Source organism: Bombus vancouverensis, chromosome 4 (genome assembly GCF_051014615.1).
Source record: "Bombus vancouverensis nearcticus chromosome 4, iyBomVanc1_principal, whole genome shotgun sequence".
In the NCBI taxonomy this organism is placed as follows: Eukaryota; Metazoa; Arthropoda; class Insecta; order Hymenoptera; family Apidae; genus Bombus; species Bombus vancouverensis.
In genome coordinates, this window is record NC_134914.1 from 12,985,429 (window position 1) to 13,012,177 (window position 26,749).

Below are 26,749 nucleotides of genomic sequence, written 5' to 3' on the forward strand. Positions count from 1 at the left end.
AGGGAACATTATGTGGTATTGGCTTCAAGATGAAGAAAAACACGAGTAGTTCGTAACGCGAGTATCAGAGCCTTGAAACGTCGGCTCCCAAGTAGTAAAAACCATTTTAGTCAGTTAGTCGTTTCACAATAGGAAATTTCTTGGAAGAAATAAGAGAAGACACATCGCTGCTTATTTATTAGACAAATAGACAAGTAGTAAACAAGTAGTACGAACAAATAGTTGTTCATTTTCGTTCGATATATCGTACTTAAGAGACGACCAATTGCCATAAAAGTTCTCGTGAACGAAGCGAAGTGAAACAAATATCAAGCAACAGATATCAATTCTTTTTCAGTCGCAATGTCAAAAATACGAAATTCGGATGATGTAAATTGATTAAAAAAATTGCGACTTGAAATGTTGCACTAACACAGCGATTTTAACAGCGACACCAGTCATCGTAGTTGCATTATCGAATGAGAAACACGACGACAGCCGATATAACGATAGCTGTTCGGTGTAAATCTTGAACCAAATATAACATATTTTTCGGCGCGCCTCAGAATCTAGTAGTATAATTAGTTTACGCGTGCTAAGGAGACGGAGAAGATTCAAAATCCTTACCTTTAAATTCCAACATTTTTTTCAAATACCGAAAGACTACGTCTAAAGAGACATACACGCGTGTAACGTAACGCTGCTTGGCATTGATAATGGCGCAATTCGGAAAACACGTAATTTTAAAAAAGAGGCTCTTTAAAATTTACGAAGAAATCTTCGTCAGTCGTTTTAACGACGTTATGAGACTGACTTAACACGAGATACGACACTATTCGCGAAAGCAGTACAATCTTACTACGATTGTAGCGTCAGAAAATCACCGAAGATGAGCCAGTGTCGTTAGAAACCTAAGTGCAAGTTGATAGCAGCTTGAGTAATAATTGTGATCCTCCGGGCACAAAACACATGGAATTATATGCCATTATTATCATATATCGCATCTTACGTGACTTTGACGCTGACGACATTACCGATATCGCATCTTTCACGTTGTTTCTATTCAAAAATGATAAAGTCAGAGATGAATTTAAAAAAAAAAGTTCCTCTTTCAGCGATTTCACATAACGTGTTGGTAGTTCTTCAACGACTTTGTAAGAACGGATTTCCCGTAATTAATCAAAAAGTCATTAGTGTAGCGGTTTGCTGCAGGGGATTACGTGTTAGGGTTTCTAACTTTGAAGGTGAATATTTCTATGTCGGTAAGGTCGGGCTCCCTAAAAAATTGAATCGTCTATAGATAACATGTTAAATAATGTATCGTCCACGTTTTAAAGGAACCGAAGAAAATCCGATCCGCGCTGCAAATACGCGTATGTGGTACATCGATGAAGCCGCAGTTAAACCGGTTCGCTCGTGTGGATTCTCGGATCACAGGGAAACAACGAGGACATCCTTCGTCCGATTGAAGTCTATACAAGTTACGTTCGACCCAGAAATTAACCGCGACACGCGTTTCTTTGTTTTTTCATGAACGTGGCACGATGGACAAACGGTTATCGCGAAGGAGGTTATGTAACCACTCCTAGTAGTCGTGTTTAGCCGCATCGTCCGTCGAAACGGCTATACGTCCATCGAGATTATCCACGGAACGATCGAGAGATAACCTCACGAAACTCGTTCAAACTTCTTACACGAAGGCGAAGGTCAGATTGTCAATTAGTTGTGATAATCCCAGGGAAGGTGATTCCAGATAAAGTAAAACCAAATCGTTTCGCTAGGTAACTTTGACGATCTTTTGATGTATACTTACTCCAACGATCTTCAGCTCATTTTCTTCACACGCAAACCAATGATTGAAATTTTGCTTGTTGAATGTTACTTTCATTCGACAATCCAAGGGAAAAGAGGCTAGTGGTCCTGGCTAAATAGTCTGATATAATAGAACCTCGTTTATCCGAACAATTCTGCGGTCAAGGCGGTTCGGATAATCGAATAGTTTGGATAATGAAGGTTACCCCTAGCTATCACCACCCGTTATATTATAAGTTCGGATACGAGAGACTGTCTTTCGGATAACCGAGTTTGTTCGATTCGTTGCCATACTTACACGATCTTTGGTTCCATCACGATTTTCATTGTGATTAAGAATTACATATTTTTTACTTTCTAACTGAATATTATACCATGTGTGTATACAAAGAATTGTTTAAAATTTCTTCGACTAGTTATCCGTTAAAGTTTCGTTTATTTATATATTTATTTTCTCCACCTCTTTACGTACGTAATCGTGCAAAATTTTCCCGCAGAAAATGGGATCGCGAATGGGAAAGCTTTCACAAACGTCAGAATCATCCTCTCAAGTAGAGACGTACACTTATGAATCACCCTGTACACGTAAAATCTTTCCACGACAAGCGTTCGAATCAGCGTGATTTTGCGAACCACTGCGAAACAAAAAAGTGAAAAGACACGACGTATTACGCACTGTAGGCGATCGTGTTTACCGACTAAGGTCGGTCAGGCTGATTAGCTGCTTAATCTCGATTCGCACGCGAATGCAAGCCGCCACCGAAGCCGGATCCGCTGGGTCAAGGTGCACCTTGTGCAGTTGCACGCATCGTCGAGTGACCGTGACAACTGTACTCTCACCTGCCACAGTTCTGCCGCTCAAATCTTCGAATCTTTCAACGTAGAACTCGCCTTTCGATCTCTCAGGCTTGTAGGTGAATTGGTCATTTTGAAATTTGATGCCTCGAAGTATTTTTCGGATCTTTCCGAATTATGCGAATCTTTCAGAGAACGATTCTTCTGGCAACGTTTCTTAAGCAAGTTAAGAGAACGCAAGGATGTCAGAATGTGAATAGCAAATTTTTAAAACTGTCGAACACGTGTTATATTTTAATCGATGGTATCAAGTTGGCAACTAAGTGAAACTTTATTTTCCCGGATTGATATCTCGAAACTTTGTACCTTGGAAATCTCGTGGAAAACGATTCTCTTGGAAATTAACACATTGACGGCGGCAGACGCCAATTAGCGTGTTTTATTTCTCAACTGCTGGCTACTGGAGACGCTAATTCGTGTCTTACGTATTTCATGCGGAATCCTATAAGAACGTTAACTACTCTTAAATAAAACAGTAGAAGAAGCAATCGATGTGTTGGGTAGATGATACATTTACACTGTATATGTGAATGTGTGTGTAAGCGTTAGGGGGCGTCCAGGTCTTAGTTGAGACAAAAAACTGTCACCAGATGTTAGAAGAATCTGGAAGAGTCGGTTGAGAACAAGCGTACGTGCAAGAAGGTTGTCGAGGTCTTCAGAGTGTAAGATATATGTATAGCTGTGTGTGTAAAATAAAGTAAACGATTTGTATTTCCGAATCCTTTCTTTACCTTAACACGATGCTATAAACATATAATACGATTGATGCTATAAAAATGTTCAAAACGTGTTTTTACACTACATTGATCGAGCTTGAATAATAAGAAACTGTTATCGGTATTAAAAAAAATGTTGAGGATAATTTATTTAGTAATGAGGAGGCAGACAAAAATAGATCAGTGTGTTGAATACAACGAAGAAATTTGTGCAGATGTGTTGCCGGATGTACCAGGTGATGCCGGAAATGAAAATATATCTTACTTTCTATATGTTACTATTTATAGTATATATAGACTTATATCATTATTATTATTAAATATTACACTTGGTAAATGCCATACACTCTTTGGAATCTTTCCGATCATTTATTAAATAATTCCAAAAATACATGGCAATTCAAGCTATATACTTATCATCATCAACGTGTTAAGGAAGTTGTAAAAATAAAATCTCAAATTTCGGTACTGTCGAATATGTATATCGATCGACATATCTCGTGATATTACGCTTTTGATCGCGATCAAATTTCGCAGATATAAGAAATTAAGCCACCGTAAGAGATTCGAAGTTTGCAAGCTTGAAAGTTCAAAAGGTAAAAGTTTGTAAAAGAAGATGTTGCGTGAATGCAACGTTGCCTTTCAATAGGTTAACGAGAGCGGACACAAAGGCAGTAGAATAGTCCGGTCACGTTGAGCCGCGCGCCAGTAGAAATGGTCAATCTTCAGCCGCCCTTTCTATACAATCCACTACAAGGAAACTGAATTTTCTCCGGAACATTGTGTTTTCAAATGCACTCGCGTTTCCTTCAACGTATTTTTAACGCGACGATATCCGTTAGAGGTAAAATACGCTGACACTCGAAAGTCATATTTTTAACACTGACCCTATCAGGTCCGGTGAAACGACCGGTTTCAAAATTTAATTAAAAATTCTACGTTCCTTGTTATTTCTTTTCTTCATCTAATTTTACGTAGGTTTTATGCGGTGTTTATTTTGAAAAATCCATTGTTACAATATACGTAATATAATTATTTAATTAATTACATACGTATTTTTAATAAAATTAAAATAATTAAAGTAATTGTGTATTCTGAGTATTTTTCCAGCACTTAAATTTTTCCGAAATACGATCATCAATTGCAATGAAAACTTGTCATCATTTTTTCCTACAATTTTGTGGTTCTCCGGTTCAGAAAGCGCCGATTAAAGAAGCGATCGTTCCGACGTTGCCGATTCGCTTGATTTGCGACCTACTTCGCTTTGTTTATTCAGATTGATCGACTACTTGAGATTTGCTTGTCTGTCAAGTAAATTGTATTTTTACCACTTGAGCGACTTTGCGACCGCCTGAAATGCAAGAGCCAGCTCGAGCATCGTTGCTCGTTAGAAACTTCTTGGCAAGAGACGATACGGTTATGACTTATCAACCATCGTATTCGTCACACACAACAACCACGCGATTTCTTTCCATTTCCAAGTACGAAAATAACTACGAAAGAGCAAGTTCGAAGCGAGTCGGAGACGTGAATTCGGAAAATGTTTTCAGACGAGGAAAAAACGTTGGAAAATTGGTGGATAAAAGAGGGAAAGATATTTTGTAAATTTAATGCCACCATAAATTAGTGAAATTCTATTAAACTGCCATAGAATGAAGTTCGTTCTCTGCGAATATCGCGATCCTTTGTAGATCTCAAACGTGTTTTTCAAATCATTTTGCACGGTCCACATTGTATAATCAGTAGCAGTAAAGGAAGAGTTAAACACACGGGTGTTCGACTGGGAATAAACTGATAAGTTTCATGAGTCGGTAAAGTTGCTAATTACTAATTAAGGGTGTTCATTAGTCGTGGTTCGTCGGTGCAAGTATGAAACGGGGAATAGCGCGACTTTGTCGCTCGAGGGAAATTAAATCGAAACATTTTCGGCTATCTGTTACTGCTATTTCACAGGAACTTTCTTCAATAACTTCGGCGACCAGAAGTTGCCGCAAAACCAGAACGTGCTAACGTTGGATCGTGTCTCGAATTTTCCTCACAACGTTCCATCCTCTCTCGCTTCGCTCCACGATATTTCGATCCTCTCGCGCGGTAATATATCGACCGAAAATATCGGTAAATTGACAAGTTGCAAATTGTAGGATACAGATCTTTCTTTTAGAATTTCGTACGCTTCATTGCCAATTATCGTCGTAAAAGAATTTACTTGCTAGTAATTAGTCTAGGGATTTTTATGAACCCTAGTGATAAATTTGAGAAAATGCATTAAGTGTATAGAAATTTTAATATAATTTTGAAAATTATAACACTCCACGATTATTTCAATATTATAACTAGAACAATTTACAATGAAATTTGTACGTGGATAAATAAATAATTTGTAACACATATAATTTTGATATTACAATAACCCACAATAATCTTAAAATCACAACTATACATCAATCTAAATGTGCCACTTAGGAATAAGTTTCCTACATTATCAACAATCACACGCAGTGTATATACAGCGAAATAAATCTGCCTATCAAATCTATCTACGTGTTATTCCACAAAATATTCAAAGTATAGCGTTAACAATTCCATTCCTTCAAGCGCGTTCATAAAAATATCAATTCTCACACGTGATTCGACATTCACCCAACAACTTACGACTAGGCTACAGATTTTTATACAAATTATTATATACATTTCCGGGAACATAATCGAAGGTGTCGCTAGTCTCGCTAGAAAATCGTTTCGCCTATCGAACATTATAGAAAACACTATACCTCGGATACTTCAAATATTTCTTCGTATTACGTGCATTCTCTGCGAGTTTCCACTTTCCAGCTTGGTCGAAACGCAGAAAAGTGCGCAGTCTATTTATGGCTCGAAAATTTCATTTACCATATTAATCACTGTGAATTCGATTATGCAACAGATACCAGACAATGTTGCAGGTAGAGTATTTACAGCGACAACGCAGGTGACTGAGTCGCGGGTCGATATTTCCGCTCGAACCTTCCTTTCACAGCTTTAAACCACGTTTCCAAAGTCCCTGCATCTTCGATGTTGGCCTGTTTGCGTTCCTTGGTTGCGCTTCACCGAGTCGAGAAGCATGATCCCGTCCAAGGGTAGATTAGAGCTTTCACGTGAAAGGGGAAAGATGTTCGCCACGGTTCAGAGCACTTGATTGGCCTCTAAGTAGAAAAGTCCATTAAACATCGGGCCGTGCGTGCGCGCTCCTGCACGCGCCACTCTGCCACGATCGCCTATTGAATCGACTAACTCGATCGATGGTATTGAAACTTGCGTTTTGTTCAAGTAATGACTTCAAGAAAAACTCTACATCTTTACTTTTGTATATCCGTGACCTGGACACCGCTGTTACGAAGAGAATAGAATTTAGTGAAATAAAAAATTCGAAATAAAAAGAGGTCCATATTATCGTGTTCTTGGATATAAATTACGTTTTGGGTTACAAGGTCTAGAAACAAAAGAGCTATAAGTAGATTTCTATTGTCGTTTCTTGGAGCCTTCAGCTACAGCTACAAGGTTAACTCCTTGGTAATGTCCTTTGCTATAAATATTGGGTTGACAACTAAGTGATTGCGGATTTTGTCATTAGATGGCATTGACAAAATCTGCAATCACTTAGTTACCAACCCAACATATGAACGTGCTCCCTATCAAAGCTTCTTCTATTGTATCGTAATACTGTAAGAGCGAGGATCTGGATCAGCATACACTATACTTATACTTATACCTATACTTATTTCAATGTATTTTTCTATTACAAATTCATCCACTCGTTTTTCTATCAGTCAACTTCAACACGTTTGTACCTGTCTCGTCGTTTAGACTGCGGATTTCTGGATTTCTGCGTCGTTTGCGAAGAAATTTGAAAATTCTATTCTAGAGTCTATTATTTCCTTGCGAAACGAAAGAATTTTTCGGCCAACCTAATATCGTAATATTTGTTGGGCGATCGTATTTCTGCTTAAGTTTCGTCTCTTCAGTTACGTCTACGAAAATATACAGAAACATATCAAATTTCCCGGTCTCTGCTCTCTATCGCGTTGTTCATCGCGCTGTTTACCGTGCTACTCGGAATATCTGCGCGCCATCGTATTTATTAAAGGCTGGCAACTAAGTGATTACGGATTTTGTCACTAGATGGTATTGACAAAATCCGCAACCACTTAGTTGCCAACCCAATATTTGTATCCTAATTAATTAGGTGCAAGTACAGGACGAACTACCATGGCATATGTATACCGCAGTATAATACGTACGATATATAGCAGGATAGGTAAATGTTACGGATTAAATTATACATATACAAGGTGTACCACGTAAATTTATCACCTGGAACATGTCGTTTGTTTTTGGTAATATTAAACAATTATTTCTGATACAGATTTAATGGTTTCCAGGGGAACATCATAATCTGACGGGACTAGTTTCTTCGTAGGTAAACGCGCAGACGACGTACCAAGGTCACCGGCGTTTTTTTCTTTTTTTATAGAGAATCATATATCTTCGAATACATCGATCGATCCATCTCGGTATCGCTTCTGAAAAAACTATTAACCTACTTATATCAGAAAGCTGTTACTTTGGCACTGGTTTAGCGATCCCTCAGAATTTTTTTTTTATATCACCAGATTTAAATTACTCATTTATACCACCAGTTTCATAGTCTAACCAACTCCGTTTCCTTCGAGATTTAGTGACTATTGCAATATTCGTTACTTTTTTCATTCTTTATACGTCGCTGTGACATACTTTTTCGTATAACCCGAAGGCTAAGATCGACCACTCTATACATACGTACGGGAAAATGTTGTCAAAAATGATGATCTCGATGACGTACTTCTATGGGACCGAAACCCATGGGACGAGGCAATTCTATTGGGTTGGCAACTAAGTGATTGCGGATTTTGTCAGTGCCACCTAGTGACAAAATTCGCAATTATTTTCTATTAGTAGCGAAGACTTGTTACATGTCGTTACTATCGCGTGAACATTACAATAACCAAAAAAAAAAAAAAAAAAAGAGAAAAATACGGTTCATTTAGATGGAATAACGTTCATTCACATGCACACGTACACGTATGCGACAAAAATGTTACTTGAATGCAATAAAATAAATTAAACCTCGATACGCTGCTTTTAAACTGCTATTCGAGAGTAAAACGATCGGAGACGGTTGGTGAATGTTAGCGCGAAAGAATGCTGGCGAAAGGATGTTCGGCCGAGTGACGCGCGAAGCCCTGGGCTTAATCGCGTTTAGAATTGAAGGAAAGGCCGAAAGTGGTTCAAGTACGGGGCCATGCGGCGACATGCTCTTCTCCCCGAAATAACGATTGCTCCTACACTGTTTACCTGAGAGACGAACTATCGATTACGCGCAGCGATAAATATAACGCCAACTAAAGCTGGCCGACCTTCTTCCGCGAGGCATAGTCAATGGTCGTATTCAAGGTGCCGTTTTTACAGCTCTGTTACGTGGCCGTAACTACGTTAACCTAAGAAGATAGCAATCTCTGCTTAACCCTATTGATCATTCTTTTCCATCTGTCCCTTTCATCTCTCTCTCTCTCTCTCTCTCTCTCTTTTCTTATTTCTCTGTTTCTCTCGAGTAGATCCTCGCATCGATTTCCATCGATTTGATTAACACTTTACTGACCACTAGCGGTTCATACGCACGTCTGACCGGTAATTCAAGCGCAGATTCTCCCTAGCACTAGCTCTGTTTCGGTTTAGACTCTCCAATACCATTCTTTTCGTTCATCGCGAACGGCAGGTTTTAAGACCGATTAATTGACTATCGGTCGGTAAAGCGTTAATATAAAAGGAGATATATTGGGTTGACAACTAAGTGATTGCAGATTTTGTCAATACCAGCTCATGACAAAATCCGCAATCACTTAGTTGCCAACCCAATAATAAACGGAGGATAATTTAATCGATGTGTTTAATTAAGGTTTCAAGAGGGCGTTTAATACGTTCGAGATTATTGACGTATGTATGTGACGTGCGTGTACGTATGTGCCGGTCGTTTAAGCAACGCTGCTGACGCACTTATCGATACACTGCGATGGAAAATGATGAAATCGAAGCTAATACTACGCTGAGGCACTAATGCTTAAAATAAAGACATCTTTGACTAAAAGAAAAAAAAAGAGAGTTTAGAGGTTTGCGTAGTTTGATTTAACACTTAACCAATCGCACGCGCAATTTACTACACGCATATGCGAAGAAAAATTGATCACTTCTATGTATCTAATGTAATTTTAGATAAATAATTGAAATAAATAATTCTTAAGAAGAAGCTGTAGAATTAGAAAAAAAAAATATGTTTGTTTATGTTTTCCCAAAAAAATCACGAAAAACGTTTATAATTATTTGTTGTAATGTACGTAAATACCTTTATGAATACAGTTAATTTAACTAATTAACTGTTGCGACCTCTTTGAAAAGCTTGTGCAGCTGAAATGCGTCGCGGAGAACAAAGGAAGTGACAGCTACTTTGTTCACATTATATACAATTTTTTCACAATAATTATTTATATTTTTTCATTTTTGTTTGTTTTATTTCTTCGTCTCGAAATATTCGAAACATTCTGAAATTTACCAATATATTTTAGTTGTCGCTAAAATTGCAATTTAAACAGCAAATTCTAACTACTTTTTACTCATGACGACTATACTCGTCGTGGCGAAAAATATTTCCATTTCTTCGTGACGAGTGTGCTCGTCAAGAACACGGGTAACAGTTGACTGGTTAAAACGAATAAATCAAAAGTAGGCGAATATTCTATAAACATCTGTGGCCAATGCAGCAAATAAAAAGACTGGAGAAATCAACGATACCGGACTGTTCGCCGCTTATTTTTCGCGTTAAAAACGAGAAGCAGGTACGAATTGCAGAGGCTTCGAGGTTGATCAGCGAACGTAAACCGAGCTTTAGCCATCAGAAGCCCCGACTATGATTCTCGAAAGTAGTTTAACCGGCGCATAAATCAGCCTGTTGGAGGGACGTGTGGGTGGTGGTAGGTGCACGTCCGTAAGCCGATGTCCAATCTTATCGGGCTTATTGCTCGTTTGCCCCGCAGCCAGGAAGGAAATATTTGCCTGTCGACGATAAAACATCGTCAACATTTATAACGAGCCTGCAAGGAATTAATAGCCGACCTGCGGGACACCAAGTAAAAAATTAGAATAAACGCGAAGTTGATCGTGAAAGACATACTTGAGCATTCGTAGTGTGGCGACACTTGGCAACATTGTATATCGCCGAAGCGAAGTGCCTAATAAGCCATCAATATCCTAACGGTCTTTCCGTCGAATGTTCGAGAAGAAGGCGTGCGTGGCAACGGTTGCGAACGCCTAACAAACGCGTGGATAGTGGGGATATTGAGGGGCGGCAAAAGGAAAAGAATCGAATCCGATCGACAGTTGGGTTCGAACTAGGAAGCGATAAAGTCGAGTTGTAACCGGGCAACGAGATTGACTAGCGAAAGCGAGAGCGATATGCGACGCGATCAAAAGAAGACACTTGTTAATAAATACATTGTTGACCTAAACATCGAGCGTTTATTTAACACAGTACACCCAATATCACCTCAGTTGAAATCAGAAGCAAACGTACTGTTGCTCGTGACGGTACGTGTTCGAACATTCGTAGATGTTGAGATACACGCACATACAGTTGCTCGTGAAAGTATATGCTCGAAGATCTATAGAAGTTAGAATAGACCGTGAAAATTCCGCGAAAATTAGAAAATTAGAAATTCCGTGAGCGAGCTCACGGAAATATTCGAGCGCTTCTATAGAAATTGAAATAAACGTGCGACACGACGCAGCGATTAAAACACGAACGTGGACTCGCTCGTGGAAATATTCGAGCGTCTTTATAGAAATTTAAATAAACGTGCAGCACAACGTAGAATACACGTGAGAATTTAGAATAAACGTACAATTGCCCATGGAAGTATTGGGACACTCGGAGATGATTTTTACGAGTATAGCAGGTGCGTTAGACGAAACGTTTTACAATTTGATTAGCGCTGATGTCGTAAGTCGAGACTCGATTATCGTAATTATATTGGTAAAGTATGAAGCAAATGTGAAAATGTGTGAAGTAAACTGCACGATATCTAGTGCAATTATTGTATATGTATAGTATTTTGTAGAGAATAAGCTGGAAGCCATTCTAAGTTAAAGACAAGGATTATAATAAATAATAATAATAATATATTTCACAGAGGTCGTAGCAATATTTGAACAATTATATCAATTATATTGGTCTTGGTATTCAGAGCCATATTCAATAATTATTATGTGCACAAGATTGCTGTTCATATTGTATAGTTGGTTCTTATTAAATACATGTTTGCAGTAGATATTTGGTAACTTTTATGTACATTTTTAGATCGCGTTGAAATTTAACCAATATAATTATAATAGACTTGTGTCGTTCCAAATATAATGATGAAATTTCAAAATGTTTTATATGACGCGTACAATATTCACATAATATGAAATACATTTTAATATGTCAATGTGTAATGTGTTTTAATGTTATACATATAACAGTGTCAGATCGACTTGAAGTTTTATCAATACATTCAGGACAATTTTACGTAACACGTACAATATGTACATGCTATTTAACACATTTTAATATGTCAATATATAATCCGTTTTATGTTGTACATACGATATGTACAGTTTCAGATTGACTTAAATTTTATGAATATAATCTGGACAATTTTACGTAACACATACAATATGTACATGACATTCTACATTTTAATACGTCAATATATAATATGTTTTATATTATACGTACCATATGTACAGTTTCAGATTGACTTGGAATTTTATGAATATAATCATGATAGTTTTACATAATAGTTTTCCATAATAACAATTTTAATATGTCAATATAAAATTCACTCTATTTAATATATACAGAATGAACATAAAAATGTTCTATCATAAAATGTTGAATTACATATCGCGTAACCAAGTTACTATTATTCTTACACGATTTACGAATAATGTTAACGTACAAATATTTGCTCGATGTTCCTTACAACGCACGGAACATGTTCATAAAAATTGCCTAATTCTAGTAATTGTCTAATTGGTAAGCGTTCGTATACTTTTGCTATACTATCGTTCGTATAGTAGCAAGTTTCTAACAGATGAACCAATGTTGCGGAATCAGAATATTTCTTCTTTCGAAATAGCATTTCGCCGAAACGTTAGATAAATCCGGTCTAAATCGTTCTAGTTGACAATAATAGAACGTGTTCGAAACAGCACACATATCGGTTGATCGAGAAATACCCGCGTTGCTCGCGACCAGGATTTTCACAAAGATGTTATCGAACCGGTGGTCGGGGAAAACTCGGGCGAGCTCTAAGGAAAATTACGCGGTCACAGCGTTTCTTTCGCTTGGAATAGAACAACGTCGATCGTACGCGATAAAACGAATTTCACATCGAGTTTCTTTCCGCCTTTATTCCCCTTTTTCCCCTACCTTCGCCGACTAATATCTCCCATAATTCTAACTTTATTTCCATTTCTAAATTTTCCTCTTTCTCTCTCTCTCTCTCTCTCTCTCTCCCCTTTTTTTATATATTTATATTTATATACAAACGAAATAAGAACAAAATATGCAATAAAATTTCTTCTTTCAAGGTTTCATTTCCCAGGAAATCGAGTTCCAAAATTTATATTATTTATATTTACCATAAATTTGAGATATTAATAAAATTAATAAAGTCGAAGATGCTGTCTTTGTATTCGTTGACTGGATGTTCGCTTATCGAAATTTTCTAATATGCTTCCGGTAACAGAACGAAGGAGGAAGACTTGCTAGAGTGGATAAACGTTAGAAAGTATACTATATCGAAAAGTTTATGGTATAAGAGGGCTGTTTATCGCAGTGGGGGCAGGCGGAGGGTTTCAAATGTTCTCTTACATCGGGCCGTTAATCTCATCCATATTCAAGAGGCACTTCGCTTTGCTGAATCGGATTTGCCATAGCTTGCCTCGGTAAACGCATTAAAAACTCGCGAATCGGATCACCCGCTGAAACACGAGACGCCGAACAGCTGAGAAACTTTGCTTGCAGTCGATCATTTTTACTCGAGTCGACAAGATACGCTCCATCGATCCTGCCAATTTCAACCATACCGATACCTTCAAGCTGACAATCTTTTTCGTCCAGTTTCTAACGAAATAAGTCCGAGCGATTTAACAAACAAATAATCTTCGAATACTCTTCAATTGGCAACAGTGGAAACTTTCGTCAACTAATTCTCTCACCGTTTCTATGCACAAAATTGTCTCGTTTGGATCGAACTGGACAAATATCTTTCAAGCTCTGATAAAAACGTCATTGGAGAAAACATTTCGTATGAAAGTTGGTCTGTTTCTGATTATAAAACTCGTTGTTATTGGTAATTTTGTGACGATTACGAATTTTATCGTAGGTGGACGTGCCTTGGATATTTCGAGGTGATCGTCTTTCTAAATGGAACCACGCGTTTCTTTATACGCGATCTTTATATTTTTGTTCTCTGCAAAAAAGTGTTTGGGCATTTGGGTTGAAAAATGATCGGTTTGTGAAAGACATTTTTATTGAGAATTGTGAATCTTAATCGCCGAAATAAAAGTAAAGGAATATTAAGATTACACTTAGAATTTATATTAAAATAGTTTTAGATTTATTTAATAAATGATTTATAGGATCTTCGTCGATATACATTTGCACGCGTCTCAGTACTCGCTTTGTATCGCCATCTTTTATGCCACACTGCTAACGGAACAGTTGCATTCGTGTGTTGTTCGAGATGCTGTGCACACACATACTTCCATACACTCATACTCGCATACGTATGTTACTACTACACGGATAATCTAGTCTAGCACACAAAATTATATATATCTCAATAATTTTAACTTTAATCTCGGAAAAGTGATCGCGAGGGACGAGGAAACACAGCGCAGTGCCATGTTGCTACGTTCTCCTCATCTAGGTTCTTGAGTGGAACAATGATTACCTAAAAAAACAAATAAGTGGACTTTTTGTGGGGCCTGAATACACATTCAAATCCTATTATTATTTATTTATAATTATTTATTTACAAATGCTGTTACATATTATATATCTTTTATAAGATGAATATTAAATAATAATACAATCCAATAATAATATTAAATAATTTTTCTCGCTTTTTTCGACGCCAAATTTTTGATAAAATCATCAATATCGATTGAATTTGCTACTTCACTTTTTATTGACAGAATAGTCAGAGATGAAAATCTCTCTTGACTTATCGATGATTCTAGATAATTTTCGTAGACCGCGGGTAGAACCTGCCTTGCCCCAGCCCTGAACGAAGAAATACAAATTTTGTAACGGTACAGTTAAAATATCTTGACCAAAGTACCTCGTGCATTTTTTGTAGACAATGAAAAACTGCATGAAATGGCGTATCGAGAAACGTACAGTTGTGTGTAAATAAGTCAAATTCAGCTTGAAATCTCGAAAGCATCTCCACATAAATAAATCTGTTGATCACCGTAGGACGCTCCTCTTGAAACGGAACGAGTTCTATTGGAAACATTTTCTCGAAAAACCTATCGTTTACGAGATATGACTCGCGTGAGTCGCGACTAACACAAGACACCCTGTATATCATCAAGTTATCGATCAGATAAATAAATAGAAATTCTTCTATCGTTTATCCAGGTCCGTTCTTCCTCATTTTTATTATTCCACGATATACAACAATTTATAACGCTGATATCTCAACTGGAACAAAGAAACGTTCGTAAATAATCACTCCGTCGATCCATCGTCAAATTACAGAATCGCTACAATTTTCTTGCAACACTTCATTTCCGCCCTGTTTCACTTTGCCCAATTATTCCTCGTCGTCGTGTCGATTTGGCACAGCAACCGCATCTCGACGTTCGCTTCTCGTCGTTCTTATCCACATCGTTACTTGACGATCCAGCTGGCAACGATCAACATCCATCCTCGAACAGCAGCAGCAAGAAGAAACGACGAAGCTACTCTGCTCGACTCGATCCAACTCGCGAAACAATTTCTTCAAACAAATTCATCAGCGAAGCTATCGAAACGCTGTCTCGTTCGTTTTCGTCGAATCGCCACTTACTCTGCGAAATTTTGAGCCGCAGAAGTACAGAAAACGCGTAAGATCCAACGATCGAAATATGCAAGAAAATACAGAGATTTTGAGTGTACAGCTTCCGGTCGAGCAACACGTAGAAGCGGGCGAAACGTGAATTCTCGTGGGGAAGTAAAAAAAAGATACAGAGTAAAATCTTTTTTCGAAATCGAAAGGAAATCGAGTTTAAAAATTGTACGTTGGAACATGGCCAATTTTTAGACTGGACAGGACTAAATTATCCATAGGAGATTGTGCGGAAAGTAAGTTGAGAACGTAGCTTTTTCCCGCTAAGTTTAAAACGCGTTTAGTTCGGAATGTGTCTAGCACGCGCGTACGATAAATTTCGAAATTTATTTTCCTCGGAAACGAAGCGTCCTATGGACAAATTTTATTCCACGTTTTCCACTTATTTTCACACGTAGAACCACCTTCTGTCGATCATCTGGTTCTATCCAGTCCGCCATTAGCCGTGTTTAACGAGTTATTTGGTCGAGTATAAATATCTGGCAATTCTTGCAGTTAGCTGTTCGCAAAAGTTGGTTGCCTTTTCTTTCTTTTATTAATTGAAAAATAAAATAAATAACAAAATTAATAGCGTCCTTGGAAATCTGGGTCGATCCTAGAGTTTTATAGGCGCGATACCTGTGTATCAAGCGTCCCGATACCTTGCAACTGGGCTGCACGTTCAACGAAAGTTTATATGGAACAGATAATAAAGTGCAGTGTTACGTAGAGTGTAACTCCGCGTGTACGAAATCTATTACGTTGTCCGAAAAGTTTCTTTCGTTTCATAAGTGAAATAATAGATACACAACATTTTTTATTTTATATTATTTTATAGATTTATGTATGATCCATTTTATACTAATAGAATAAAATGGATCAAACATAATTCAATAAAATAATATTGTAGGATCTTACTACAATTAGTGTATTTACAATAGATTAAACAGATGTTAGTTAAACAGGAAACGATGGTTATTTAACGTGAACTAAATACAATAACGTACTATAATTAAGACAACTAAATAGTTAATTTGCAATTCTCGTCACCACGGTTCCAACGCTCTTTCTCACACGGACCTCACTCTCTCGACAACGCAGTTCGCACTCTCTGACTTCTCAACTAACACTGATCGTTAATTCGTCTTTCTCCCTTAGCGTCCCTTTGTCTTTTGTCTTAGCCCCACCACGCACGTGATTCGCAACCGCTCGTGGCCAGAGTCACGTAGGTCTTTTCGGCGTAACTATTCGATCGAAGGACCGACGATACATCGTTGGGTCTGTCGGTACTTCAACTTTCTCACGACATTGTTTATAGTTCGCCCGATATCTCTTAGGCCTTTCGTCCACGATACTACAATATAAAACAAAAAATGTTGTGCATCTACTACTTCCTTATAAAACGAAAGGAACTTTTCGGACAACCTGATATTTATACGTGCGAAATTTTAGTAGCGTCTAATTAACTGAACTTTATTAGCCGACCTCCTATTATCGTCTGAACTAACCTGCAGCCTACCTTGTACGAGTGTCTAACAATAAGGTGGAAACAGTAGAGACACGCGTTATATGTTGCCAATCCAATACAAGTTTGCAACGTATTTAAGAGGAAATGTTTCGTGGAATCCTCTTGCACGAACGCGAACTGCGATTAACCGACCGAAATAGATGGACAGGAAATTACGTAGAGCCTTGACTATCCGAGATGATGTGTCATCTATTTATTTAGTGGAAAACTGAGAAACTAGTGAGATCTGTTAGTTGGTTCATAAAATCGTAGGATTTTATTTTGAAATTTTATTTTCACAATGTAACATGGTGCGTGTGTTAGGTTTGATTCATCGTTTGATCTATCGGTAACTTGATCAACTGCTTTCGCAGTATCCGACTACTCCAGCACTCTTACGTACTGTTCGCGTTAAAATGTCCAGAAAGACGAAGTTACGCTCAAGTTTAAGACGTCTCGGACTGCACGGAACTTAGGTCGAACTCGCATAAACGAGACTTCGCTGTATACGAACCACCTGGTTGTATGTGGATCAACTGATCTATCCAGGGTATTCTCGTCGTATTTTTGGCTATTTTGCATTTTCGCTGGTCGAATTCTATCAGTTTTAGTTCGCAAGAGGGAAAGAAACATTGTAGTTAATAAATAAAATCTTTAATTTTATAAGTTAATAACTACTTTGCTCCCTACGATACTTTTAGCCAACTAACCTTTCGATTCTTAGCCAGATCTACCGTATAGTTTGCACTAAAGCAAAATAGAAAATGTCGAAAGAATTGCTCGCTTACAAATTGGTTCAATAGCCTTTGAAGTCTCAGCGTATAGTTTGCACAAAATTCTGCCGTATAATTTTCACAAAATTCTAGTTTGCACAAAACCAAACCGGAGAATTCTAGAAAATAGCTCACTTTTAAATGATTCTTCGTGATCTTCTACGAGACAAAGAAATTCCTTAGCGCGTTTCCTCAAACGCTATATCGCTTCCACGTAGATTTTCGAGTGTTCCGAGCGAGAAATATTTCCATTTCGAGTAACGTGTTTCTGCCAACGTTGTTCATCTTTGCAGCTACACTTGTCAACGCGTGCATATAAGCCATAACTGATTCAATTCGCGGAACAGTTTCCTTCTTGCGTTACGCGTATTCTTCATCACGCAAACTCCTGAAACGCTGTCTCATTCGTTTGATTCGTGGTCGGGCCAATGGTTTGCCAAGCCATTCGAGGATCGTTTGCTTGCATGGTGTTCCTGTTGCATAGGCCTGGACGGGAAGGCACACGCTGGTCGAAGATCCATCGTTCAGAAGCTTTCAAGACGCTGGGCTACGATTCGAGAGGACACTCGATGGAAAGTGGCTGCTCGTCGTCGACATCTTCGCCGTCTTCTTTCACCCATCCTCCTCGTCAACCGTTCCAACACGCGAGACATTGTTCTCGTTGTCTTGTGATCGACTCGCGGCAAGATAGACGAGATGATTAAAACGTTACCATAACTGTGAGGAATGTCGTTCGATGCGTTTCCTTCTTTTTTTCTTCCTTTTTTTTTATTATTTAATTTGTACTTCACGATTTGTTCAGCTGGACATTTGGTAAAGAAATGTATTTGCATTTGAAATGATTAGACGATGCGTTTCTTCTGTTAGAAATTTCTTTGTTTTGTCTGTGGCGCGGTTGATTTTTTGTGTTTTAATATTTTTCTTCTTCTTCTTTCTCTTCTCCGTTTTTTATTTTTTTCCTTCTTCTCCTCTTCTTCTTTTTCTTTTTTATCTTCTCCTTCTCCTTTTTTCTTATCTTTTTCCTTCTCCTTTCTCTTCTTTGCCCTCTCTTCTTTTTTTCTTACGATTCTCCTTCTTCTTTTTCTTTTGTCCCTGTATAATCTATAATGTACAAAATAGTAGCGTGAAGAAGAATAGTATAAAACAATATAGATGGTACAGAAACGAATAGAGTAAACAAAATTTTGAAAAAATTTCAATTGGTCGGAATCGCGAAGAAAACAAGAGAATATCATTCTTTTCGATTTTTTTTATCTGGTTCTTTTAACAAAACTTTAAACGACATATTTTGAAGATTTGTGGCAGTTATACACACGCTGACAATTTCACCGAAATCGATGAACGTTACTACGAGTTACAAAACGAATTAAAAATGGCGAAGATCACAGTTTCGCTGTAGTACAAGAGTCTGCGATTTTACCGCAAGTCACCGATCATAGCCGAAGTTTGCCGAATGCACATTTAAATTGGTCGCATCGTTTCGTCTCTATTTAGAAGTGGTTTCTTTGTGAGGAGCGTCGCCTCTTGTTGCATCCCTGCTCTTTGTTCTGCGAACAATTTAAGAGCTGAAAATGCTCTTTCCATGCTGGATTGCGAGGCAGGTACCGCGTGAAAATTGTAGCCAATTTTGCTACACGTGATATCGCCGCATACTTCTTCTCTTTCCAATAGATCATTAAATTCGGTGTCGATGTCGACATCTCTCTTCCTTATAATTCTCGATTTTCTATACTGATTGAAGTGCTTCTGAATTATCATGCAATTTATCGTCGGAAGGAGAGTCCACTTGGTTTCTCTCTCACTCCCACTCCCATTTCTCTCGCTGATTCTTTTATGAGAGATAAAAAAATTTTTTCTTTTTTCTCTTGCTCTGACGGTAACGAACGTTCAAGTTTGAAATGCAAAAAAGGAGGCTGCTACTCAATGAATACGACTCGTCAGTAATGTTAACGACAATTGACAATAGCTGAATGTGACCAGAACAACATTTTTCGTTGTTGATAATAATTATCGGTAACGGAAAGAAAATTTCGATCATCGACGATGGTTATTGGTAATCTAAAAAATTTTGATACAATTTTGTAATGGTTATTGGTAAAGAAAACATTCTTTTCGTCTCCCATAATGGTTATCGGTTACCAAAACAAAATTCTGCTGATCGATAACGATCATTGGTAACCGGAAAAAATTCCGCTCATTTGTATCGGTTATCGGTAGCTAGAATGGAATTCCCATCATTAGTAATGCTTATCGTTGACCAAAACAATTTTTTCGCCGTCGATAAAGACTACCGCTAAGCAAAACAAAATTCTCATCGTCGATAATGTTTATTGGTAACCAAAAAAAAAAAAAAAAAAAAAATAAATAAAAGAAAAGAAAAATTCCAATCATTTATATTGGTTAGTGACGAGCGAAATTAAACTTCTATCGTCGACGATGGTTACTCGTAATCGTAGCAATTAAAAGTTAAATATCTCGATCGTTTGATTTTCTGAGAAATGTTCTTCAGATTTCTCGATAGGTGGCCTCCGTTCGAATAAGAATGAACTTTCTCAGCATGACTTTCCGCGAAGCGATGTTTGGCATAACTGTTACTTCGAATCTGTGGCATTATTTTGCGTCTTAAGGAGGATAGAAATTCTCCCATCAGGTGCATGAATGAGTACTTCCAACCAGATGGTCGAGAGGATAATAGGTGGGTGGGTTAGCCGCGTAGAAAGTTGCATAGGGTCGGTGCACGTAGCCTTGACCCGTTTTCATCGAACGAGCCAGGTCAGGAGAGTGCGTCGGTACCAACGTTATAGAATCGAGCTTTTGCTCGCGTTGCGTGCAGTACTGGTGCACGGGTACCCGTGCACGCCTACGATTATCGTTATCGTCTTTTCGCCTGTAAATGCGCGAGAAAATGGCAAATGTCGAGGAAAATGAAGGAAAATTGCAAGACTCGTTTCGTGTTTTGTTCAACGGCCGCGTGAAACTATGCGTAACGCGTGCGAATTTGTACACGCAAAAACGTAGGAAACGCTTCTTGCGAATAGGTGTTTTTGAAGAGAAAAATTTTTCTTTTCCCTTCGCTGCTTCGTGTTCGTTAAAATATCGAATTTATACGATCGGTTTAATAGAATCGTATAAGCTTTTATAATAAATTGCATCGTGACCCAGCATCAATTTAATAACATCGTATAACGTTTAATAATAAATTACGTCATAAACATCGTCGCATTTAATAACATCATAGAACGTTTAATAATAAATTACGTCATCGAACATTGTCCATTTAATAAGATCGTATAAGCTGTTCATTCACCAAATCTGTCGCTAGATGCACAAAGCAGAATGTAGGGGAAATTAGCCGAATTATACAGGGTGGTTGGTAACTGGTGGTACAAGCGGAAAGGGGGTGATTCTACGCGAAAAAAGAAGTCGGAAATATAGAATAAAAATTTTTCGTTCGAGGCTTTGTTTTCGAGAAAATCGACTTTGAATTTTCGCTCGGTACGCGTGCGGTACATTATAACGGATCTCACTGTAGATCGTTGTCTCGATGGAAAAATTAAAAAAAAAAATTAAAAAAAATTTTTATTCTATATTTTCGACTTCTTTTTTCGCGTAGAATCACCCCCTTTCCGCTTGTACCACTAGTTACCAACCACCCTGTATACAGAGCGTCCCCTGGTTTTATTCAACCCATGCAGATACTATACCATATGCAGATACCTCGTGAATTATAGGTTACTGTAAAACGTATGATGTTTCCAATAAAACTTGTTCCGTTTCAAGGGAGTTGTGTTACGATGATCAGCAGATTTGTTTAGGTGGAGACGCCTTCGAGGTCTCAGGATGACCTTCCTTTTCTTAAATGGAACTACACGCCATGTTTCCATACACCGTTTTACGACGCGCTGTGTTCCATTTTCTACAGAAAAGTATCCAACTGCAGAGTATCTGCAAAATGCTTAGTTTAAGAAATGTTTCAATGTTAATTTCATCGAATCCAGTGTACAAAGGATAAGGAAAACATGACGACGAAAACACTGCATTAGCTTTCCTTATCTTCCATACGATAAGTTGTACAAGGTTAAAGTTAAAATAACTTTTGAACCGACTATTTTTCGATCCAAATACCCTAACATCGTTTTGCAGAGAATTAAAAAGTGCATCGAACGGTGTATAAAAAATATATAGTTCCACTTAGAAAGACAAAGATCACCTCTAAATCTTCAAGGTACGTCCATCTACATGAGATTTGTTACCTTCACAGGATTACCAACAGCAACAAGTTTTATAACCAGAAACAGTTTTATTTGAAACAAATAACATTTTTTTCCTTTTCTCGACTTATGTATAGTATATGGAAATAGAGTGAAAATACTATCGAGTGATATCCACGCCGTCGAATTTGCTAGTTGACACAACAGAGGCAGCAGTCGTTAGTCCAATATAGATATTAAAAAAAAAAATGTATAATTTAGGAGATATTTACGTGGCTGGATTAGAATGGGACACCCTGTATAGAATGAGCATCGATCAAGCGCTTTGGCAGTCAATTTTGAAGAATTTCACGAAAGTGGGACGAACCAATTGTGAACGGTTCACTATTAATATGCAATCATGAATTATCCGCATCGTAAACATCATCAATTTAATGATATCGTATAACGTTTAAGAGCAAATTACATGATAAACGTCATCGGTTTAACCAGTTAGCTGTTGCGGCCTCTTTGAAAACTTTGAAAATTGCGCACCTAAAATGTGTGGCAAAAAGTAAACGATGACGAGTATAGTCGTCAAGCACGGAGTACATTTGGCTGTAACAGAATTAAGTTGCAATGAAACTATTATTTTATTTTTGAATTTTATTACCGACAGAGCTCGCGATAATTGAAAATATTACCATTTTTTCGTGACGAGTGTACTCGTCAGAAACAGCTAATTGGTTAGTAATTTTGCTGATCAGTTAATACAATGATCTAAAAGTTGGTAAAAACAGTGGAGAAGTTTGCAATCGAAGGATGTGCGGAGTCGAGAATTCCCTGGCGATTCGTAATGGCGGCCGGTGGAGAAATGGTGAAAAAACCAAAAAAGACTTTAATTAAGGCAGAGTCGGTGAAAGGAGCGACCCGCTTAAATGGGAATTCAGCACGGGCGAATCTCCGGTAGAACTACGTTGACCAGCGCGCCTCTATAGTATACGAGAACGAACTCGAGAATTTCATAATTTCTTGCCCATTCACAGCTCGTTGATGGAATTAGCCGTTTCCGCGAAACGAGGATGAAATTATCAGGTAGTCGAGAGATCTTCCTTATCTTCGTTTTCTATCGCGATTATTTATCACCGATAAATAATATTTCTCGCTTGATAAGAACGCTTACGTTTTATTCTCGCTCTATCGTCTCACTATTGTTCTAGAATTATTTCGTTCAAACTATAAGCAATTCTATTTTTTTAAGTAAATTTTAATTTTAATTGTGTGTAAATGTTAAATCATAAATATATATACATATATGTAAAATTCATCTGAAATTAGAACCGAACGGGTTAACCAATTAGGTATTTCTGACGAGTATACTCGTTACAAAGAAATAGCACTACCTTGTGTTACGACGAATACATTCGTCATGTTAAAAAAAAAAAGATAAAACTTGACGAGTATACTCGTCGTCGCTTACTTTTTGCCACACAGTTCAGGTTTTTCAAAGAGGTCGCGACAGCTAACTGGTTAAAGTGGATGTGGCAGTTGCAGCACAGATGCAACATTCCGACCAATCAACGCTTCGCAAAGAAAAAGTCTGTCTGCTTCGCGTCTTCTGCCAAACTTTCGCTTTCCAGATTCCTTTAGACACTTTTGGTTTCTCGCTCTTTTGTCTGCTCACGTTCAAGGACCTTTTCTTCGGCCTCGCTCAGCCTGCAAACCATACGCGAATGAATCTTCTCTCAGTTTGCCTTCCGTTGCACATTCTTCGACCACACTTTTATTCCTTTCAAACGTATTTCAGTGTCAGCGACTTTCCACCTATGAAATATCTCTATCTTTCCGTTACACGGTTTTCCTTGGATCGAATTTTCCCCTTAATTAATATCATCAGCAGCAACGGCTTTATTTATTGCTTGTTCCCCAGCATCGTGACAGGAACGATGTGTTTTACTGTTTGTGTTTTCACCGACACGAAATTTGCTCCACACGCCACACTTCACCGACGACAGCTTTTACCGACTGACAGTATTAGCAGAGGGACGTGAGAAAGGATTTTTATTTGTGTAGATTTATTACTGTAATTAATGAGGGATGAAAATTACTAGCTCAAACCGGACACACTGACCACCACTGTGACCTGTCACAGATTTGGTATTGTTTGGAGCGTTGAAATTACACGGAAACTTAATGTTGATTAATTGACATCGAAGGGAAACTTATTTCATCGCTAGCCAGCTTGTGCTCTGTATTGGCTTTGGGTTGGCTTTCCCGATCAGGCCGACCATCAACTATCCGCAGCAATAAATCTACAGGAAGAAAAATCCCCTAGCATTTCGCTGCGCTAATACCAGCAGCCAGTTGACGTTATTGTTGGTCAAAGCTGTTGTCGGTGAAGCTTGCGCAGGTAATTTGAATGGAACCCGTGTTTTACACACGTTTTACGTGTTTTCCTTTCTATTATACAGGGTGTCTCGGTATCAACGGATCTTCGTAAACTTGAACAATGTAGTTTAAGTGCAAAAAGAAAGAGAGACACTATGAGGAAAGAAAGTCAGGAAAATAGCAACGAAACGCGAAGAAAATTAACCACAAGACAAGCATAAATATAGTGGATAGGTGTTATCAAAATATGTACAGGGTGTCTTGGTGTTAAACGACCAAACTTTACCAGTTTGTTCTACGAATGGGAACAAGGAGGGAACGTTATATAAACATAGTTCTGCGAACGCTTTATGAGAAAATTGTAACCAAAAAGACAGAACCTAAAGGTAGTAGACTAATATTATCGTGAGAGATGAATCGGTCAGGGAGGACGCATTGTTCGGTTGACGAGCTCGCCAGCTCTTACGCTGTTGGACTTTTATCTACAGGCAAATGATAAAAGTGATAATGTGTCGCGCAAGAATTGATTCGAGATACGAACCGATACAAAGGATTCACATGACGCATTCAGTGAGCCGAAGCAAAATAAGCATCAAATTCGAAGGGTGAGAAACTTAATCTTCGAAAGATACTGGGTACTCGAAACGAAATAATACTTTTAAAATAGCAACACAAAAGTCTGATTCATTTGACTTTTCATGTTTCTTGCGTAATTTTCCCATAAAGCGCTCGCAAACGATATTTTGTGTTACGACGAGTATACTCGTCATGCGTAAAACGTAGTCATAGTTTGCCGTTTAAATTACAATTTAGCAATCGCAGTGACTCGCAGTAATAAAATTAAGAAATAGAACAGTCTTCTCGTTACAACTTCTACGTCATAACAGCCACGCGTAACCCGTGTTCCACGAGTATAATCGTCGTCGCTTACTGTTTTATCGACGATACTGTCGATATTTCAAGGTTCTCAACGAAAACACGGTATCGACGATACGTTCCGATCCTTTTAATTGAGAATCTTGAAATATTCACAATATACAGGCTGTCCAATTTAAATCTATGACGTCTATGAACACATCTGTAAAAATAATTGTAATTGATACCGTGAAATGTTTCAAACAAAAGTTAGATGGCTTCGAGGGAGCTGTAATTTCATGCAAGTGTCTTTCTCTAGATAAAAACACTAGATAGAAACAACAATGTCGATCGTGTTGGAGCGATTCTCACTTCTAGCAAAACTCTACATCTTCTCTAGTGTTTAGTTTTCTTAGTCGTCGAAGCCATTGAGTATTTTTTAGTTCTAAATCAATTTAAAGAGCCTCTCAGCTTCACAGCCTTTTTCTAGGAACATGCGTTGCACAAATGGTGCAGCTTATACTTACATTTACTTGGATATATTTCTATTATACATTCATCCGCGCATTCCTCATTCTATTCCGAGAGAACCTCAACAGGTCGGACACTGATCCAATCCAACCCATATTCTTCTCCCTGTTTTCTACGAGATATCAAAGACAATTTACCGAATGTCCAGCTCTACAAATTAAATAAAAAAGGAAAGATATCGCCTCCAATGATCTCCCATCGGTGAGTTAAAATGAATTATCTCAATTAATTATGAGGAAATCAAAATTATCTCCTTCGTCGATGACTTGAAATTAAATGGAATTCTGTATGAAAAGGCAGCCGCCTGCACGAAAATGAAGCGTATACGTGAAAATATAATCGTAACACGAATCGTATCGAAGATTCTTGCGAGCATCTGGGAAACTAACCTCTAATTGCGGTTACTTGTAGAGGAAAAAATAGCACGGAACATTGTTCGCTTGGCAAGTTGTTTTCTTCGAGTTGGTTGAAATCGACGAGGTACGCCTTTCTCGGTGTAACTATGAAAAGTAAGTGAGACACGAAAAATTCGATAAGCGTCTGTATGCAAACTTCAGTAACTGTCCGCGTAAAAAGGTTTTAGGAGCGTCCGACTACTCTGGCGAGTTAACGTAGTCGCAGACTCGCGATATCAAAGGAATTTCAAATGAACTCGAAGCGGGAATTGGATCAAGGAGCGAGGGGACGCGTGAATGACGATTTCCACGATTTTTCTTCGGTAGACGCGGCTCGAATAAAGGTATAAAGCTCGTTAATGCGGTACGTGCGCCGCCAGCGAATAAGTGGATGAGGAAACCTGACCGAGCGAGCTGCCTGAAGAGGTTGGAATTTCCACGGAAAATGCACGCCGGCTATGCGGAAAATCGTCGTCGTTATTATTATTCCAGCTTTATTACGTGCCAAAAACGTCACCGGCTAAATAAATACGGATTAGGAT

General features: G+C 38.1%; 1 protein-coding gene and 2 long non-coding RNA genes across 6 annotated transcripts in view; 1 reads left to right on the forward strand and 2 right to left on the reverse strand.

The window, feature by feature from the left end:
- eag (potassium voltage-gated channel protein ether a go-go) overlaps positions 1-26,749 on the forward strand; it is a 157,208-nt gene that overhangs the window by 79,005 nt on the left and 51,454 nt on the right. The window lies entirely within an intron of this gene.
- LOC143302614 (uncharacterized) lies at positions 4,948-8,902 on the reverse strand. Its single transcript, XR_013058243.1, has 3 exons — positions 8,480-8,902; positions 8,182-8,300; positions 4,948-6,544 (listed from the first exon to the last, which is right to left on the reverse strand). It is a non-coding gene; the product is annotated as an uncharacterized LOC143302614 (long non-coding RNA).
- On the reverse strand, positions 17,330-19,214 carry LOC143302596 (uncharacterized). The gene is made up of 2 exons (XR_013058217.1): positions 17,786-19,214; positions 17,330-17,673 (listed from the first exon to the last, which is right to left on the reverse strand). It is a non-coding gene; the product is annotated as an uncharacterized LOC143302596 (long non-coding RNA).